Below are 19,589 nucleotides of genomic sequence, written 5' to 3'. Positions count from 1 at the left end.
TGAGAAGGCAGTGACTGTTCTTCACAGTGACTGGTTATAATATTTGAATTCTCTTCAATGATAGGGCATTGGTTAGTGGTTACCTCATATCAATTTTGGGAAACGGTTTAAGTTTTGTCTATGATTTCCAGAGCCATAAGCATGAAATGACTCAGGTCAAGCTAGTGTTGCAAAATAAGCTAAATTAAGGTTTGTTTGGATTACTTAAGTGGTTTTGCCTGCTCAGGGAATTTTCAAGCCTGGTCTCCATTTGGGTTTGATTTTAACAAACAAAAAAAAAATGGCTCCTGCCTGGTTTACTGAAGATGGTGCCCACCAGCCTCCATTGCCAGAGGAGATCCCAGAAAGCCCCTGCCCCTCAGTCCACCTGCTTTAAAATTAGCAAATAAGCTTCTTTCACACAAAGTATGGCGCTTTTCAAAGGGCTGCTTCTGTGCTGGGCACTGTGGCAGGTGAGTCTGTGTGCGGACCCTTTAAGAGCCGTTCTTCCGTGGCCGCAGCCCGTGGGTCTCGTGCTCACGCGCATGCGCTCTCTCGAGATTTTTTCCAAGCGAGGCCTTTTAAGGGCTTGTCTCTCAGGTGCAGGTCTTAATAGTAAGCGTACGCGCCGTGGAGTAGGACTCCTTCGGTCCTCAGGGAGAAGCTTCGGGTTCTGAGCTCGCTCAGATTGTGGGTCACTGTGGAGAGACTGTCTCAGCCTTCTACCAGCGTTGATGTGGTTTCCCTCTGTCTGCTCGCCCGACGTGCAGGAGCGGCTCCACGAGTTTGGGGGTTTTTTCTCAGAGAAAATCGTTCCGTATGTAGCTGTCGACTCAGTTTGTCCGTGCGAGGAGCCGAGTTCAGGATCTGTGTTGCCGTCTGAGCCGCAGTGCCTCATAAACTTTTTACGTGAGGTAAGCAGTTGTTACTCTCTCTTACTTTCTTCACCCAAACGAGAAAGGAGTGCAAGTTTCTGGTAATGGCTAATAGTTGTTGAACACGTAAGGATGAGCCCTTGACTGTGCCAGGCCATTTCCGTGTGTCCCCTCACTTAAGCCTCGCAGCTTTACGAGGTTATAAAGACTCTTCTTAGGCCCCCCTTGCCGTGAAAAGTCTGACGCTTGGAGACATGGAGTAACTTCGCCCAAAGCAGTGCAACTCGTGATACATCCAGGAGTCAAATCCCACCTTCAGGACCCCAGAGTCTGACTTTGAAACTGCTATTTCTCTCTGTTACTCTGTGAAAAAAATGTATATGCAAAATTAGCACATCTAATATGAACCTATAGTATAATTATATAAAAAAGAGATGAAAACTTCATTGAATCCATTTGTTTTTCTTCAGCGGCTTGCTGTTTCTCTTACTTTTCCAGGCCCCTCAGAGTCCCGTGTGGCTCGGCCAGTTGCCTCTGCGGTGGATGGGCTGCCCAGGCCAGCCAACCCGTTGTGGTCCCCCAAACCTGTGTGTGTGTGTGTGTGTGTGTCACCGTCACCGTTACCGTCACCCAGTCCCTGCGTCGGAATCTCCTTTCAGGGAAATCCTGTATGTTTAGGAAATTTCCGACCATGGTTTCCATTTTTCCTCAAAAATGAGTCAAGTAATTTTAATATGGTTTTCCGTCAACTTTTTGTATCATTTCATAATGTGTCTTTTTGCCCTTCTGCTCTAGGCTTTCAGGTTTTTTTTCTCACAGAGGGAAACCAAAAACACATTTTCTATGTAAAGCTTAGTGGATGGGGAGATTGGGAAGGATTGCTCCATCTCCTTTTCTGACATACTTTGTTTTTCTTTTGCTGCCTCTTATTCTTGAAACAAACACACCAAAAAAATTGTAACAATTTTCTTGCTTTAATTCCTCAAGTCTTTTAAAGGCCCAGCTCTAAACACAAAAACAGGGATTAGAATACTCTTAATACCCTGGTCCTCTGCCTATAACAGTGATATGTGTTCCTCTTTTTTTCTCTTACTCATGTTTTGCTCATGTTCAAAATTAGCATACTTTGAGAGAACCTGTAAGTGGGAAGGCAAGTTATACTCCATTGATTTAACTGGGCTCCTGCTGAAATTCTATTATGTCGTAAATAACTTATGAGCCCTCTCTTCATTGTTAACTGAACCTGAGCTCCACCTTTTCATTTTTCCACAGATTTTAGGGAAAAATCAAATGTATCATTAAAATAACACTTGTGTTTAAATCTGTAATATTTATAATATTTTACTCTACGTAAGTTATGAAAACTAAGGGGTGAGTTGAGTTTACAAATATAGTTCATTTTCTTGAGTTCACAGGTTTTTCCTTCCCTCCCTTTCTCCCTTCCTTCCTTCCTTCCTTGGTATTTGCCAGCTATTTCTCATGCAGGGCCTTTTGAAGTACATGCTCCCAACCCCTCCATACATGCCTTTACTTCTTTGGACCACGTGGGCTCTCCTTGACATAGGCAACTACAGCTTTCTACACTCAGTACCCTGCTGCTCCTGCGAGGTTTTTTTTGAAAATTTAGCAGAGTTATTGGGTTTGACCAAAAAAAGTGTTCGTTGCTTTCTTTTCTTTTAGCTTGAGTTAAGTATATAAAAAGGGAGACGTTGGAGCATTAGAGCACAAATTCTACTTTATATATAATAGAAAAAGTTAAGATTATACAGAGCCAGTTCCTCCATACTCATTTCTCACACTCAGAATAGGTGCTCCTTGTTTACAATGTGAAGAAAAGGAATTTACTCGTGGAAGGCAAGATTATAAACACCAGTATGATTCTGGGAAAGAGCCTCGTGCTCTCGGGCTTTGTTCTGAGAATAGAAATACTTTGGGATGGAATCTAGGGAAGCTGGAAGTCTTGCAGCAGAGTTGAGATCGCTGTGTGGAGTATCTAGGCCATTGGGAATGGGGTATAAAAAGTGTCATGAAAACAACAGAGAGTTTTCTTTTGTTATCTAAGAGTGGTATAAACTTGACAGAGCCCAGTAAACCCTTGAGTTTGGGACGGGATTGGCAGGAGCAATCTACCAGGCCTGACTGCTGGAGCCCAGATGGACGTGTGTCTCTGGGAGGCCGGTGTGGGCTGATGAGGAATGAGAATCAGGTGTTATCTCTTGCCAACACCATGTGAAAGTTTTTTGTAACTTTGGGAATAGGTTGGAGAGCCCCTAGATAGACTTAAATTGGCTTCAGTTGGCTGAGATTTTAGTGTTCTCCATATGGTAGAATTTGGGCTTAAGATAAAAATTAAGTTGTAGAAAGGTAAAAATTACATCTATTCCACAATTGATTATGTGACTTGAAATTAACATCTGCTAGATATTTTCATTCATTTGATAGAAGGTGTTCATATCTGTTTTGTGGAAGGTGCAGTCCTAGCACACTGATTCTGAAACAGACGTGGTTTAATCTAGAGATACCTATACTGAAGGACAAAGTAATTTATTAAAATGCAGGAGGATTTTGTGACCTATATGATGATTTCCATCCAGTATAAATCTTTAATTTTATATTGGCTTAAATAACCTTTATAAATAATGGTTTTGGATAAAAGGGATAGTTATAGAGATATGAAGGAGATGGTGAAAAGGTAAATATTTTCAACTCAGACCTTTAATCATTCTTTTTATCCTCCCTTTCTCAGTCATGTTTTTACAGGTTATGAATAAATATAGAGCTTATTTCCAAGCACTGGCACACTGAAAGGAATAGAATGTTGAGGATATTTTACAGGGCCCTGTCAAGGGAAATGCCTGGTAGTGGGAATAGAGCTCAACCTAATTCAGGCTTCAAGTCTAAAACTCTTTCCATTACACTGTAATTATACTTTGCCCACTCTTAGGAGCTCCTGCTTGTATATTTGTTAAAAAAAAAAAAAAAAAAAAAAAAGTGTTTCTAGAACTAGAGTCATGGTTTACAAGTGTGTTCCAAGAATCCCTAAATTTCCAAAGAGGTGCCTTCTGAGCCTTTAGAGTGGGACATGGAGGCCAAGGAGGGGTGGTACTGAGCCATCTGCTTAACTTTTCACTCAAGTATTCACTTATTCATTTGACACAGATTTATAGAATGTCTACTATGTGTCATGCATTGGTATAGGTCCTGAGGATACATCAGTGAACAATACAGACAAGGTCCCTGCCCTCAGGCAGCTTAGAATCTAGTGGAAGAAGAAAGCATTCACTAAATGAATATATGGTATGTCTGGTGGTAATAAATACTATGAAGACGAACAAAGCAGAGAGAGGGTGTAGAGGTTTATTAGGTTTTTTCTTTTTTTTTTTTATATTGGTGGTTTGGAAAAGTGGCTCATATATGGTGACATTTGAAGACAGTGATGGAGGTAGTCATATGGATACCTAGGGCAGGAGCATTCCATGGACAGGGAAAAGCAGTTGCAAATGCCTGAGTCAAAGGCTGGCTTGGTGTGCTTTTAAGGAAAGGCAAAATGGTTAGAGTGACTGGAACAGAGTTAGCCCTGGAGGGAACCTTTGGAGGGTTTAGAGCAGATGAGTGACTTGATGTGATTTATGTTTTAAAAGGACCACTCTGACTGCAATGTGGAGAACAGAATATAAGGGAGGCCAGGTGTGAAGCTACTGTAATAGAGCAGGTGGGAGATGATGGTGGCTCAAATTTAGGACATAGGGTAGCAATATTGGCAGTCAGAAATCACCAGATCCTGGATATAGACCCTAGAATTGACTGATGGACTGGTTCTGATGTGTGAGAGAAATCAGTGATGCCTTCTTTATTTTTTATCTTCAGGTTACATATAAAGATAGGTGCTTTGTAGAAACAAACATTTTAACACCTGCTTTGAAATTAGCTGGAAGTTACAAATAAGCATGCCCCTTCTGATTTTGATTAATAAGTTTGTTCTATCTCTTTGGAACTGTGGAAGGGAAAGGAATTCATTTTATATTTTGAAAAGTCCATATACTTTGTGCATTCTGACAGTCACTTTATTGCTCTTAAAAGCATTGTGAGGTTTGATGTTTCTTTCTTTAGATGTTGCATTTTAAAATTACATGAACTCTTTCATATAGTATGACTTACTTGTACTGATCCATTGTGAAAATCTGAGGGAAATATGCTTTGATGTAAATTGGAGGGAACAAGTAAATAGAAAAATGTACCTGTAAATTCTTCATGTTCACTTTTAAGCTCAATTAATGTCTAAGCAGACCTACATATAATCTGCAAGTAGCGTATGGGTTCCAGAGCTGACTTTTACAGAGGCCAAGAAATTCCGCCAATTGTATATATATTCTTTTTTTCTTGGAAGAAAGATCCAAATTTCCATCATATTTACAAAAGTTTTTGAAAGTAAAAAAAGTTCAAGAACAACAAAATTGGGTAATAAGAAATTATGAACTGATAGGCCGAACCGATGTTAACAACAAAAGGAAATTTTGAAAGATGTTATGGAACATTACTTAAAAGTGAATCTGTTTTATACTTAACCACTTGCAATTTTAAAAATACTTTTGATATGGCTAGAAAAAGTTTTCATTTTAATATTTAACCTCTGAATAAAAATTGAAAAACTAATAGTTTAAACTTTTAAAATATTACCTCATCCTAAAATGTCTGGAAGCATATTTGAGGCATACTTTAAAATCAGGTGTTGGCACCAGAATTATGTTAATCTACAAGCCTTTTCAAAATCTGTGAGTACTAACATTAGACCTGAACTCGGTTTTTCAAGAAATGTTCAATCAAAACTCTGAAAACTGAGACTCTACTAATCACGAAATGGAAAGGCTGTAGTAATTCATATGTCTAGAAAAAATGGACTGTGTAATGCTCATGTAATTATGTCCTGGCTAGTGCATTTAATCCATATAAATGTACTATCAGACAGTTGATTCAAAAGTATTGTGCCTGGAGATTGAATATGTAGAATTTATATTCATTTAGAAATTTAAATATATGTGGTAGTTGAATAGCCAGTTATAGCTGTTGGTTGATGCTGACTCTTATGTCGTTAAAAAAACAAAACAATAATAAAAAGTCTTAATTGTTTCACTTCGAATGTGGGAATTTATATTCTCTTAAGCCTCTGGGATAACATGTAGAGCTCTCTTGTTACAGAATAATTGTTAGTTATAACAGTGAAGTGTCTTAAATACTATATTTCTAAATATATTGCTGTGAATGATTGATCCTGGGGAGGATGTAGGTCTATGCCAAATAAGACTATTGCAGGGAAAAAGAATTAGTATGTTCTCTTCACAATGATGTGTATTTAATTTGATGGCTGAATACAATGATTTTTACATTTTCCAGCATATTTGAATAGCATATATCTGACTTTGTGGTCAGTTCCTGTGGCTTACATCTCTATAGTTGTAAAAAATGTGTTAGTCTTGAAAACAAAATGGAAATAAAAGTATAAACGATCCGAAGTTGTCCTTAACTCTAAGACCTGTATGGATAAAATTTCTGAATCACCAATGTATTTTAAATTGTTGAGTGTTCTTTTCTGGTAATGTTGTAGCAGGCACTGACGGTGTCCTGCCCAAGTCAGTGTTCCCCTACCACTTCAGTCCATATTAGCTCAACTTCCAACTGTCAGTACCTGCATTTTTTTTCCCCCCAAAGGCTTTCTCTGTCTACTGGAGCCTGCTTTGCTGCTTGTGCAGCAGGTCAGATGTGCCCAGGAACTAACGCTCTGCAGGAGCACAGGGACAGGCTTCCAAAGATGACTGGAGCAGCCCTCAACCAGTGATCCTCAGGTGGGATAATTTTTTTATGTGTGTGCTGTACACTAGTTCACCAAATCCCACAGTAGTAACTTACTTCATGGAGCACACCTTATTGAATTCCCTTCTCTGTCTCACTTTTTCACTCCATTACTGATGCCTTCTGTAATCATCTCCAGTATAAACTACTTTCATTCAAATCTTTGTCTCAGGAAATGTTTGTGGGGAATCCACATTAAGAAAAAAGTAGATTTCACAACTTGTATTCGATTGCGATATTTGCTTTTGGTTATAAATGTAATATCTTTTTATGAATATAGATTTTAAATCACGTTAGTTGAGGTATAAAGTGCAATCATTTTAGGTGTATAGTTCAGTAAGTTTGTGTACAACTGTAACTGCCACCATCACAATCAAGATACAGAACATCTCCATCACCCTAAAAATCTCCTTCATACCCCTTTGTAGTCAATCCTCCGCCACACTCAATCTGCCCTCTCTCACTACAGATTCGTTTTTCTTCTAGAATTTCACATAGAGAAAATATTTCTCTGGCTTCCTTTGCTTTGAATTATGTTTTTGAGATTTATTTGTTGTGTGTTCTATGAATCAGTAGTTTTATTTTAATTGCTAAGTAATATCCCATTGCATAGAAACACTACAATTTGCTTATTCATTCACACTTGGGTTGCTTCCAGTTTTGACTACTAAGAAAAAAGCTGCTTTTTGTGGACCTGTTTTCATTTCTATCAGGTAAATTCCTAAGTGTGGAATTGCTGGGTTGGAATTCCTGGATTTGATGATAAAGTTATGTTTACCTTTAAGAAAAAAAGGAAAACTGGTTTACAAAGTGGCTTTATACATTTTACATTTCTGCCAACAGTCTATAAGAGTTACAGTTGCCCTATGTCTTCCTCAACACGAGGTATTGTCAGTCTTTCTAATCTTAACAATTCTAGTGGATATGTAATAGTATCTCAATATGATTATGCTTTTAATTTTAATCTGTGTTTTCCTTATGATCTCTCATGACGTTGAGTGTCTTTTCAGATGCTTATTGGTTATTTAGATAGTTTGTTTTTGTTAAGTGTCTGTGAAATATTTGCCCATTTTTAAATGATTGAGTTTAGAAAATTTTAATATATTCTGGATACTAGCTTTTAGTTATATGCACTGCAAATACTTTCCCTTGGTCTTAGCTTGCCTTTTCATTTTCTTATTAGTGTCTTTAGAAGAGCAGAGTTTAATTTATTGGTTTTTTTTATGGGTAGTGTTTTTTTGGTGTTCTACCTAAGAAATCTTGGTCTGCTTCCAGAAACATTAGAGTTTTACTTTTTTTTTGTTTTGACCAGTGATGCATTTGAAGTTGGCTTTTGGCTTTTGTTTGTGGTATGAAGTAAGGGTTGAAGTATTTCAAGTGGACATAACAGTTTTTCCAGCAACAGTTGTTGAAAAGACTATCTTTTCCCCATTGGATTATTGGGACAACTTTGCAAAACTTAACTGAATGTATATATGGAGTCTACTCTTGAACACTATTCTGTTCCATTGATTTATATGTTTATACATTTTGTTTTGATTTCATTTTTCTTCATTTTGATATATTTTCTTTGTCATTTTGGGGATCCACAGTACATTTAGAAATGGTCACCAAATATTTGTGAATTTTTCAGACATTTTTTGTTACTGATATTTGCTTTAATCCAATTATGGTCAGAATATACTCAACATGGTTTCAGTGTCTCGATTTACTGAGATTTATTTTATGGGTCAGCATGTGGTTTATTTTAGTAGATGGTTCATATGCACTTGACAAAAGTATGTGTTCTACTATTGTTTGTTATAATGTTGTATAATGTCATTTATGTAAAGTTGATTGATAATGTTTAAGTATTCTATATCCTTACCAATTATGTGCATATTTGTTTACTCTATTACTGATAAGAGTATAAAAGCCTGAAACTATTTTTTTTTGAATTTTATTTTTTTATACAGCAGGTTCTTATTAGTCATCAATTTTATACACATCAGTGTATACATGTCAATCCCAATCTCCCAATTCATCACACCCCCACCTGCCACCGCTTTCCCCCCTTGGTGTCCATACGTTTGTTTTCTACATCTGTGTCTCAACTTCTGCCCTGCAAACTGGTTCATCTGTACCTTTTTTCTAGGTTCCACATACATGTGTTAATATACGATATTTGTTTTTCTCTTTCTGACTTACTTCACTCTGCATGACAGTCTCTAAATCCATCCACGTCTCAACATATGACCCAATTTCGTTCCTTTTTATGGCTGAGTAATATTCCATTGTATATATGTGCCACATCTTCTTTATCCATTCGTCTGTCGATGGGCATTTAGGTTGCTTCCATGACCTGGCTATTGTAAATAGTGCTGCAATGAACATTGGGGTGCATGTGTCTTTTTGAATTATGGTTTTCTCTGGGTATATGCCCAGTAGTGGGATTGCTGGATCATATGGTAATTCTATTTTTAGTTTTTTAAGGAACCTCCATACTGTTCTTCATAGTGGCTGTATCAATTTACATTCCCACCAACAGTGCAGGAGGGTTCCCTTTTCTCCACACCCTCTCCAGCATTTATTGTTTGTAGATTTTCTGATGATGCCCATTCTAACTGGTTTGAGGTGATACCTCATTGTAGTTTTGATTTGCATTTCTCTAATAGTGAGTTGAGCAGCTTTTCATGTGATTCTTGGCCATCTGTATGTCTTCTTTGGAGAAATGTCTATTTAGGTCTTCTGCCCATTTTTGGATTGGGTTCTTTGTTTTTTTAATATTGAGCTGCATGAGCTGTTTATATATTTTGGAGATTAATCCTTTGTCCATTGATCCATTTGCGAATATTTTCTCCTATTCTGAGGGTTGTCTTTTTGTCTTATTTATGCTTTCCTTTGCTGTGCAAAAGCTTTGAAGTTTCATTAGGTCCCATTTGTTTATTTTTGTTTTTATTTCCTTTCCTCTAGGAGGTGGATCAAAAAAGATCTTGCTGTGATTTATGTCAAAGAGTGTTTTTCCTATGTTTTCCTCTAAGAGTTTTATAGTGTCCAGTCTTACATTTAGGTCTCTAATCCATTTTGAGTTTATTTTTGTGTACGGTGTTAGGGAGTGTTCTAATTTCATTCTTTTACATGTAGCTGTCCAGTTTTCCCAGCACCACTTATTGAAGAGACTGTCTTTTCTCCGTTGTATATCTTTGCTCCTTTGTCATAGATTAGTTGACCATAGGTGCGTGGGTTTATCTCTGGGCTTTCTATCTTGTTCCATTGATCTATGTTTCTGTTTTTGTGCCAGTACCATATTGTCTTGATTACTGTAGCTTTGTAGTATAGTCTGAAGTCAGGGAGTATGATTCTTCCAGCTCCGTTTTTTTCTCTCAAGACTGCTTTGGCTATTCGGGGTCTTTGTGTCTCCATACAAATTTTAAGATGATTTGTTCTAGTTCTGTAAAAAATGCCATTGGTAATTTGATAGGGATTGTATTGAATCTGTAGATTGCTTTGGGTAGTATAGTCATTTTCACAGTATTCTTCCAATCCAAGAACATGGTATATCTCTCCATCTGTTGGTATCATCTTTAATTTCTTTCATCAGTGTCTTATAGTTTTCTGCATACAGGTCTTTTGTCTCCCTAGGTAGGTTTATTCCTAGGTATTTTATTCTTTTTGTTGCAATGGTAAATGGGAGTGTTTCCTTAATTTCTCTTTCAGATATTTCATTATTAGTGTATAGGGTTGTAAGTGATTTCTGTGCATTAATTTTATGTCCTGCTACTTCAACAAATTCTTTGATTAGCTCTAGTAGTTTTCTGGTAGCATCTTTAGGATTCTCTATGTATAGTATCATGTCATCTGCAAACAGTGACAGTTTTACTTCTTCTTTTCCAATTTGTATTCCTTTTATTTCTTTTTCTTCTCTGATTGCCTTGGCTAGGACTTCCAGAACTATGTTGAATAATAGTGGTGAGAGTGGACATCCTTTTCTTGTCCTTGATCTTAGAGGAAATGCTTTCAGCTTTTCACCATTGAGAATGATGTTTGCTGTGGGTTTGTCGTATATGGCCTGTATTATGTTGAGGTAGGTTCCCTCTATGTCCACTCTCTGGAGAGTTTTTATCATAAATGGGTGTTGAATTTTGTCAAAAGCTTTTTATGCATCTATTGACATGATCATATGGTTTTTATTCTTCAATTTGTTAATATGGTGTATCACATTGATTGATTTGCGTATATTGACGAATTCTTGCATCCTTGGGATAAATCCCACTTCATCATGGTGTATGATCCTTTTAATGTTTTGTTGGATTCTGTTTACTAGTATTTTGTTGAGGATTTTTGCATCTGTATTCATCAGTGATATTGGCCTGTAGTTTTCTTTTTTTGTAGTAACTTTTTCTGGTTTTGGTATCAGGGTGATGGTGGCCTCATAGAATGAGTTTGGGAGTGTGCCTTCCTCTGCAAATTTTTGGAAGAGTTTGAGAAGGATGGGTGTTAGCTCTTCTCTAAATGTTTGATAGAATTCACCCGTGAAGCCATCAGGTCCTGGACTTTTGTTTGTTGGAAGATTTTGAATCACAGTTTCAATTTCATTACTTGTGATTGGTCTGTTCATATTTTCTGTTTCTTCCTGGTTCAGTCTTGGAAGGTTATACCTTTCTAAGAATTTGTCCGTTTCTTCCAGGTTGTCCATTTTATTGGCATAGGGTTGCTTGTAGTAGTCTCTTAGGATGCTTTGTATTTCTGCAGTGTCTGTTGTAACTTCTCCTTTTTCATTTCTAATTTTATTGATTTGAATCCTCTTCCTCTTTTTCTTGATGAGTCTGGCCAATGGTTTATCAATTTTGTTTATCTTCTCAAAGAACCAGATTTTAGTTTTATTGATCTTTGATATTGTTTTCTTTGTTTCTATTTCATTTATTTCTGCTCTGATCTTTATGATTTCTTTCCTTCTGCTAACTTTGGGTTTTGTTTGTTCTTCTTTCTCTAGTTCCTTTAGGTGTAAGGTTAGATTGTTTACTTGAGATTTTTCTTGTTTCTTGAGGTAGGCTTGTATAGCTATAAACTTCCCTCTTAGAACTGCTTTTGCTGCATCCCATAGGTTTTGGATCATCGTGTTTTCATTGTCATTTGTCTCTAGGTATTTTTTGATTTCCTCTTTGATTTCTTCAGTGATCTCTTGGTTATTTAGTAACGTATTGTTTAGCCTCCATGTGTTTGTGCTTTTTACGGTTTTTTCCCTGTAATTCATTTCTAATCTCATAGTGTTGTGGTCAGAAAAGATGGTTGATATGGTTTCAGTTTTCTTAAATTTACTGAAGCTTGATTTGTGACCCAAGATGTGATCTATCCTGGAGAGTGTTCCGTGCGCACTTGAGAAGAACGTGTAATCTGCTGTTTTTGGATGGAATGTCCTATAAATATCAATTAAATCTATCTGGTCTGTTGTGTTATTTAAAGCCTTTGTTTCCTTATTTATTTTCATTTTGGATGATCTGTCCATTGGTGTAAGTGAGGTGTTCAAGTCCCCCACTATGTTTGTGTTACTGTCGATTTCCTCTTTTATAGCTGTTAGCAGTTGCCTTATGTATTGAGGTGCTCCTTTGTTGGGTGCATATATATTTATAATTATATCTTCTTCTTGGATTGATCCCTTGATCATTATGTAGTGTCCTTTCTTGTCTCTTGTAACGTTCTTTATTTTAAAGTCTGTTTTATCTGATATGAGTATTGCTACTCCAGCTTTCTTTTGATTTCCATTTGCATGGAATATCTTTTTCCATCCCCTCACTTTCAGTCTGTATGTGTCCCTAGGTCTGAAGTGGGTCTCTTGTAGACAGCATATAGATGGGTCTTGTTACGGTATCCATTCAGCAAGCCTGTGTCTTTTGGTTGGAGCATTTAATCCATTCATGTTAAAGGTAATTATTGATGTGTATGTTCCTATGACCATTTTCTTCATTGTTTTGGTTTGCTTTTGTAGGTCCTTTTCTTCTGTTGTGTTTCCCACTTAGAGGAGTTCCTTTAGCATTTGTTGTAGAGTTGGTTTGGTGGTGCTGAATTCTCTTAGCTTTTGCTTGTCTGTAAAGCTTTTGGTTTCTCCATTGAATCTGAATGAGATCCTTGCCTGGTAGAGTAATCTTGGTTGTAGATTCTTCCCTTTCATCACTTTAAGTATGTGATGCCACTCCCTTCTGGCTTGTAGAGTTTCTGCTGAGAAATCAGCTGTTAGCCTTATGGGAGTTCCCTTGTATGTTATTTGTCGTTTTTCCCTTGCTGCTTTCAATAATTTTTCTTTGTGTTTAAGTTTTGCCAATTTGATTACTATGTTTCTCGGTGTGTTTCTCCTTGGGTTTATCCTGTATGGGACTCGCTGCGCTTCCTCTACTTGGGTGGCTATTTCCTTTCCCATGTTAGGGAAGTTTTCGACTATAATCTCTTCAAATATTTTCTCGGGTCCTTTCTCTCTCTCTTCTCCTTCTGGGACCCCTATAATGCGAATGTTGTTGCGTTTAATGTTGTCCCAGAGGTCTCTTAGGCTGTCTTCATTTCTTTTCATTCTTTTTTTTTTATTCTGTTCCATAGCAGTGAATTCCACCATTCTGTCTTCCAGGTCCCTTATCCGTTCTTCTGCCTCAGTTATTCTGCTATTGATTCCTTCTAGTGTAGTTTTCATTTCCGTTATTGTGTTGTTCATTTCTGTTTGTTTGTTCTTTAATTCTTCTAGGTCTTTGTTAAACATTTCTTGCATCTTCTCGATCTTTGCCTCCATTCTTATTCCGAGGTCCTGGATCATCTTCGCTATCATTATTCTGAATTCTTTTTCTGGAAGGTTGCCTATCTCCACTTCATTTAGTTGTTTTCCTGGGGTTTTATCTTGTTCCTTCATCTGGTACATAGCCCTCTGCCTTTTCATCTTGTCTATCTTTCTGTGAATGTGGTTTTTGTTCCACAGGCTGCAGGATTGTAGTTCCTCTTGCTTCTGCTGTCTGCCCTCTGGTGGATGAGGCTATCTAAGAGGCTTGTATAAGTTTCCTGATGGGAGGGACTGGTCAAAGCCTGAAACTATTAATTTTAGTTTTGTCTATTTCTTCTCTCACTTCTATCACTTTTTGCTGCATGTATTGATATTTTGAATTTCTACTATTAGTTATATACACATTTAAGGATGTTATGGCTTCCTGACAAATCAAGACTTTTTTCATTATGAAATATCCTTTTATTCCTGGTAGTATTCAGGAATCTTAAGTATACTTAAATTTAATATAGCCAATTCATCTTTCTTTTGATTTGTGTTTTTACAGTGTAATTCTTAAAAATCCTTTTATCATTAACCTATCAATGGCTTTATTTTTACACTGTGTTCCTTATAGACAGCCATGTATTGGGTGTTGTGGACACTGTGGTGTGTCACCCACATTCTCCTTCAATGAAAGACTTACTGCCCAGCCTTTGAGAGTGCTGTCAGTGGACAGTCTTCAGCTTTCAGTTTCTTCATGAATTGCCTCTGCTTCAAAAGTTTGCCTCATCATTTCTTTTGAGAAATTACATTTCTGGCTCCAGTTGACATATGAGGAGAAACTAAAGCTAATTTGAGTATTTTGGTTCCTTGTAGAATATGCTTTCTTCTGAATCAACTTTACTAGCCATGATGGTTTAGAGGTTAGTACTCTGTGTTGTGAATCACCTTTACACTCCAGCTTTGTTTTGATGCTTTCATTAAATTCTATAGAAAATCAAATAATTATCTGCAAATGTTTAAGAATTTTAAGAGACATTTGTGCTATTAAGCTTCCTATTTTACGTTAATCAATGAGATCTGGCCTTTATGTGAGTGTCATGTTGTTTGGGAATGGATCATATGTATTAATCTAGGAAGGGTCTTATTTTCTGTAAAATATACCAGTTCTTTAAGGAATTGACTTATATGAAACAGAATCAAAATAAAATGTCAGAACTTTCTGGCAAAATCTTATAGATTCTCATCAGCAGCCTCAAAACAGATGCATGTTTAGTTTATTCCTTTATCCTCTGAAAGTTTCACACCAGAATACTTACATAGCATATATGAATTTACTTTTCAAAGGTGGTCAATTTCCGATTTGACAGCTGACTTGAAAAGGTAGGAAACATTCATTGAATGTATACTATGCCTCAGGCACTATCATAGGTATTTTACATCAGTTATCTCTTTTAATCCTAAAAGTAATGCTGTGAGATCCATAGTTACAATCATTCATGTTTTACTGATGGTGAAACTGAGGTTTAGAAAGGTTTAGTCTGAGTCCATACAGGGTGTTCATCTTAAATACTATTATTTTGTTTTTAATTTTTGGACATAATTAAATCCATGTTGGATGTAAACAGGTTTTAGGTACTGATTTCCTAGACACCTAGAAAAAATGCTGATATATATCTGAGTATGTATTTTTTTTCTTGTTGGTAAAGATGTATAAAGAGATTTATAGAGAACCACTGAGTTTGCATTTGAAGAAGGTTATATAAGCAATTTATTCCAAATGACGTACGTGAAATATTTAACTCCATCCTGGAAAAATTAATGTAAAATGGTTTCTGAATTATTAGAATTTAAAAATGTACTTGCTTTATATTTATACCCTTATTCTGAATCAAGGGGCCATGATACAACATTTATACTAACAACCCACTAGCAATATCAGAGATTTGACATAACTTAGGTTGTGACTTGAGGACATTTTCTCTCGCAAGGTGACTATTTACTGTAGCATTTGCACATATATAGGAATAGAAATGTGTACATAGCATAGTTTGGCATTAGTAAGGCATAATGGGCAAAATAACAGCGATCTTTAATGCTGTGGAAACCAGATAAACTATTTTTTTTCCTAAAGCCAATAAATTGCAAGGAAATACATATGTTAAAAAGCATATGGATTTTCACATAAAGACGATTAGTTTATGACATACCACAGATTTATCTGGCAAGGCTAATGCATGGTTATAATTTTGGCTTAATATTCTGTTTCTCAACCATTGCTTAGCTTTATTCTACCCAGAATGTATGTCTTTTTTCTTTCATATTAATGATTATTCACTTTATTAGAAGTATTTGAAGAGATCAAATAGTATTTTAAAATTCTAGGCTCTTTATTTGTTGCCATTGTATTTTTTTTAATTTTTAACTTTATTGAGTTTATTTTTTTAGAATAGTTGAAAGTTCACTGGAAAATTGAAGGGAAGGTACAGAGATTCTCATACCCCTCATTCCACACATACATAGTTTCCCCCCTTATCAACAGCCCCTATCAGAGTGGTACGTTTGTTAATGATGTGTGAATGTAGCTTTATCATTTTATCACCCAAAGTCCATAGCTTCCGTTAAGGTTAACTCCTGGTGTTGTACGTTCTGTGGGTTTGGACAAATGTATAATGAAATGTATCCATCATTATGGTAGAATACAAAATATTTTCACTGCCCTAAAAATCTTCTGTGCTCTGCCTATTCATCCCTCTTTCCTCCCCAGTGCCTGGTGACCACTAATATTTTTACTGTCTTCATAGTTTTGCCTTTTTGCAGTCATACTTTAACATTTCACTTAAGTAATTATTGAGCACTTATAATATTCTAGGCATCATGCTAGGTGCTGAGAACACCAAGATGAATGTTTTTAAGAGTTGACATACTGTTGAAGGGTAAAAGCAATTTATATCATATGATTGGTAATATAATATGATAATAACATGATATAATATGTAAGGTGTATTGATTTTGGAGCCATGATGAAGAAATAAAACATTTTGCCTGTAGATAGTATGGGAGGGCATTTTAGTATATGTTCTCCCATTCATAGACCCTGCGTCACGTGTTTGAGTACAAGTATTTATTTGGGAGGTAGAGAAGGGAGATTGGGAAGGAAGGACAGCCAATAAAGGGAGCTTATAGGTAAGCAGAGTTAACTGTTACACATGGGACTGGAAAGAGCATAGAAATAAGCTGAGCATCCTCTGAAAGATGTAGCAGTAACTGGGAACGTTAATTAAAGCACTCTACCTTGGTTCTAAGACAAAGAACAAAAGATTTTGGGGGGCTCAAACTGAAAACATTACTATAGAAAAAAGTGACCTTAGTGAGCTCTTTCTCAAGATACATACATTTCAGAATTTTCCTAATCAGTCCAATGCACTTTGAAGGCACAACTTGAAAATACCAGACCAGTGTGAAACTGGTCTCTCCTACAAATAGCTCATCTGTGGGCATGTTCTATGAAGCAACTGGATAGCTTTTATTCTTTTCTGCTTAGAATTTGATGAGAATTTGTGAGTCAGCTTGTTCGGGTTGATAAGAGACTCTCCTAAAATAGCAACATTCTTTTCTACCCAGATTCTACATAATTTTAGAAATTAAGTAAAGAATAAATTTGGAGGTCAAAGATAAATTCTCACTGATAGCGGCTCTCTATAAGAATGTAATTTATTGTGAGAGCCAAATCCATCAGATAGTCATACCCCAGAAAGAGGCTGTTAACCAGTGGTTGGGGCAGTGCACTTCTCCACATGGTTGGCCTGCCCAGGGAAGACTGAGCAAGGTGAGAATTCTTACTCTTGGAGGGCAAGCTTATTCTCAAGTAGAAGAAGGGTACTGCAGACTTGAACGTGTCAAGGTATTTGTCAGGTACACCACTCTGCTCTTCAGGGGTGGAGATAGTGAAGGAGTAGAGAGAGGCCAAGAGTTATCTTCAGAATAGATTTTTCCTTATGGAAATCAGGATTTGTGTTGGAGTAGTGGCAGGGGAGAGATGTTTTCTCTTTTATAGGGATTATATAAAAAATATTAGAGGTTAGAAAGATTAGAGAATTTGATCTAATATTTTTCCCATTAGAAGAAACATTTAGGGGGTTGTTATTGTTTAGGACAAAATGAAAAAATATTTTATAGCCACTCATGATATGGGGGAAATCACAGTGTCAAAACATCCCTTAAACTGAGAATTTTCTATTTGTTTAAAATTCGGTCATTACATTTTGGGCACAGTGTTTTTTCTAATTAATAAATTAGAAACTCAGTTTTAATAATACATTTAACTGAAATTTAACTTTGTTCCAAATTAAGCCCAGTTAAACAATATCACAATAATTTTTAATTTAATGTACTCTACACCATCTTCCAAATTATACTCTGTAGCACATCTAAGCAGCAAGATGCTCACAGTCAAAAAGTAGCATGGTCAAATTAGTTGGGGAAATATGAGGCAAAAATCAAGTTTTACAGGTTTCCTCACTATAACTATAGGACTTCTTAAAATATTTGACATTTGAATATCAATTGTGAATTTCCTAGCATTTTCAAAACTTACTTGACTGCCGTCCTTTCTTTCACAGACCACTTCATGGGACCAGTTTTCTTTGCATCATGCTTTGGGAAATAGTGTTTTTCAGTTTTTAAAATTGTTTCCTATATGTAATTTTATTTTGTTATCACATTTGTCTTCTCAGCTGATATTAGGTTGGCCCTAATAGCAGAATATGAGAGATGAGGAAACTGAAGTGTTATGTCATTGGATCAAGGCATAAGTCTAGAGAAAACTGGGAGTTGAACTTGAGTGTTCTGACTCTCACTCCATTAGCCTTTACACTGTGGTCTTATTTCTTACTAAGTACAATGTGAAGTCCATGTACACAGGTCAGTACAGTTAATTGAAAAGTGAAAAGAAAAGAAAGTAACTTAAGCACGTTAATAATGATAATATGAAGAAATTGACATTATTCAAAATAAATGTTATAGACATATTTTCTCTTACTGGATTGAGTTAGTTTGGAGTCGTGCAGAAAGGACTGAATGACAATATTTTGTGCAAAATGGGTTCCTTGAGCCTGAATCCAGTTCATGTCTTTGACTTTGAGATAGGGTGCTGAGGTGGCATCAGTTTTCTAGAAAAACTCTGGCGTGATATAAATAGAAGAATACCACTCTCTCATAAATATTTTAAAATGTTCTTTCACTTGATATTTGAAGATGAAGTGTTCTTTGATATATTTTCCCACTAATCAGTGGATTAAAAACTGCTGTAAAATAGGTTCTTTATTGAAGATTGTGAAGGAAGTAAACATGAACATCCTCCTGATTTCTGAAAAGTGATTTCTTGTGAAACAGGAAGGGGATAACTTGATAATACAACGTCTCTAAACATGATTTCATAACTTCAATGCTAATGACTTCACTCATAAGAGCTTCATCTTCTACTAATTTGCGTGACATGTTGTGGGTCAAACATCCCCTTTAGCTGAAGCTAGGCTGATGAAACATTTAGCCTGGAGGAAAGATTTTTATTTTTGAACAAATTTTGTGTATCAGTTGATAGTAAAGGATTCTACTGTTTTGGGTCCTTTCTTTTTTTTTTCTTTTTTTTTTAAATGAGGGTTTTAGTTCAGAGTTGCTATTTACTAGTAGCTGAAAAGTGTATGGAAATGCATGGGATTTAGGTCTGTTTCTGAGATGATTTATGTGCAAGTAAGTCCTGTAAACCATCACTCTGGAGCATATTTATGGCTTTGAATAGCTTCCTGTTTCCACTGTTTTTCAGCAGGCAGGAGGCATCTCATTTTGGACTCAAGCCTTCCAAGACAGGGAGAAGATAATTAATATGAATTTTTGAGGGTGTTTTCTTAAAGTTTGCTCCCATTATTGAAATATTTTTGAAACCAAAATACATTATGTTATTAGCATTTGATTCTTTATATTAATTATTTGAGGAGGACAGTTCCCACACTCTGAAACGTGTGGACTTGATTTCACAACAAGTAGATATAAAGCTGGACCTGTTTTTAAGGAATTGAAGGTAGAATTGGAAAGGAGAGGGAGGTTGGGAAAGATGTTTTATATGGATTTGCTTTTTAAGCTGTTTTGGTTTCACTTAGTATAAATCA

This window comes from Balaenoptera borealis (genome assembly GCF_965194805.1).
Source record: "Balaenoptera borealis genome assembly, chromosome: 7".
In the NCBI taxonomy this organism is placed as follows: domain Eukaryota; kingdom Metazoa; phylum Chordata; class Mammalia; order Artiodactyla; family Balaenopteridae; genus Balaenoptera; species Balaenoptera borealis.
This window is presented reverse-complemented; position numbering follows the sequence as displayed.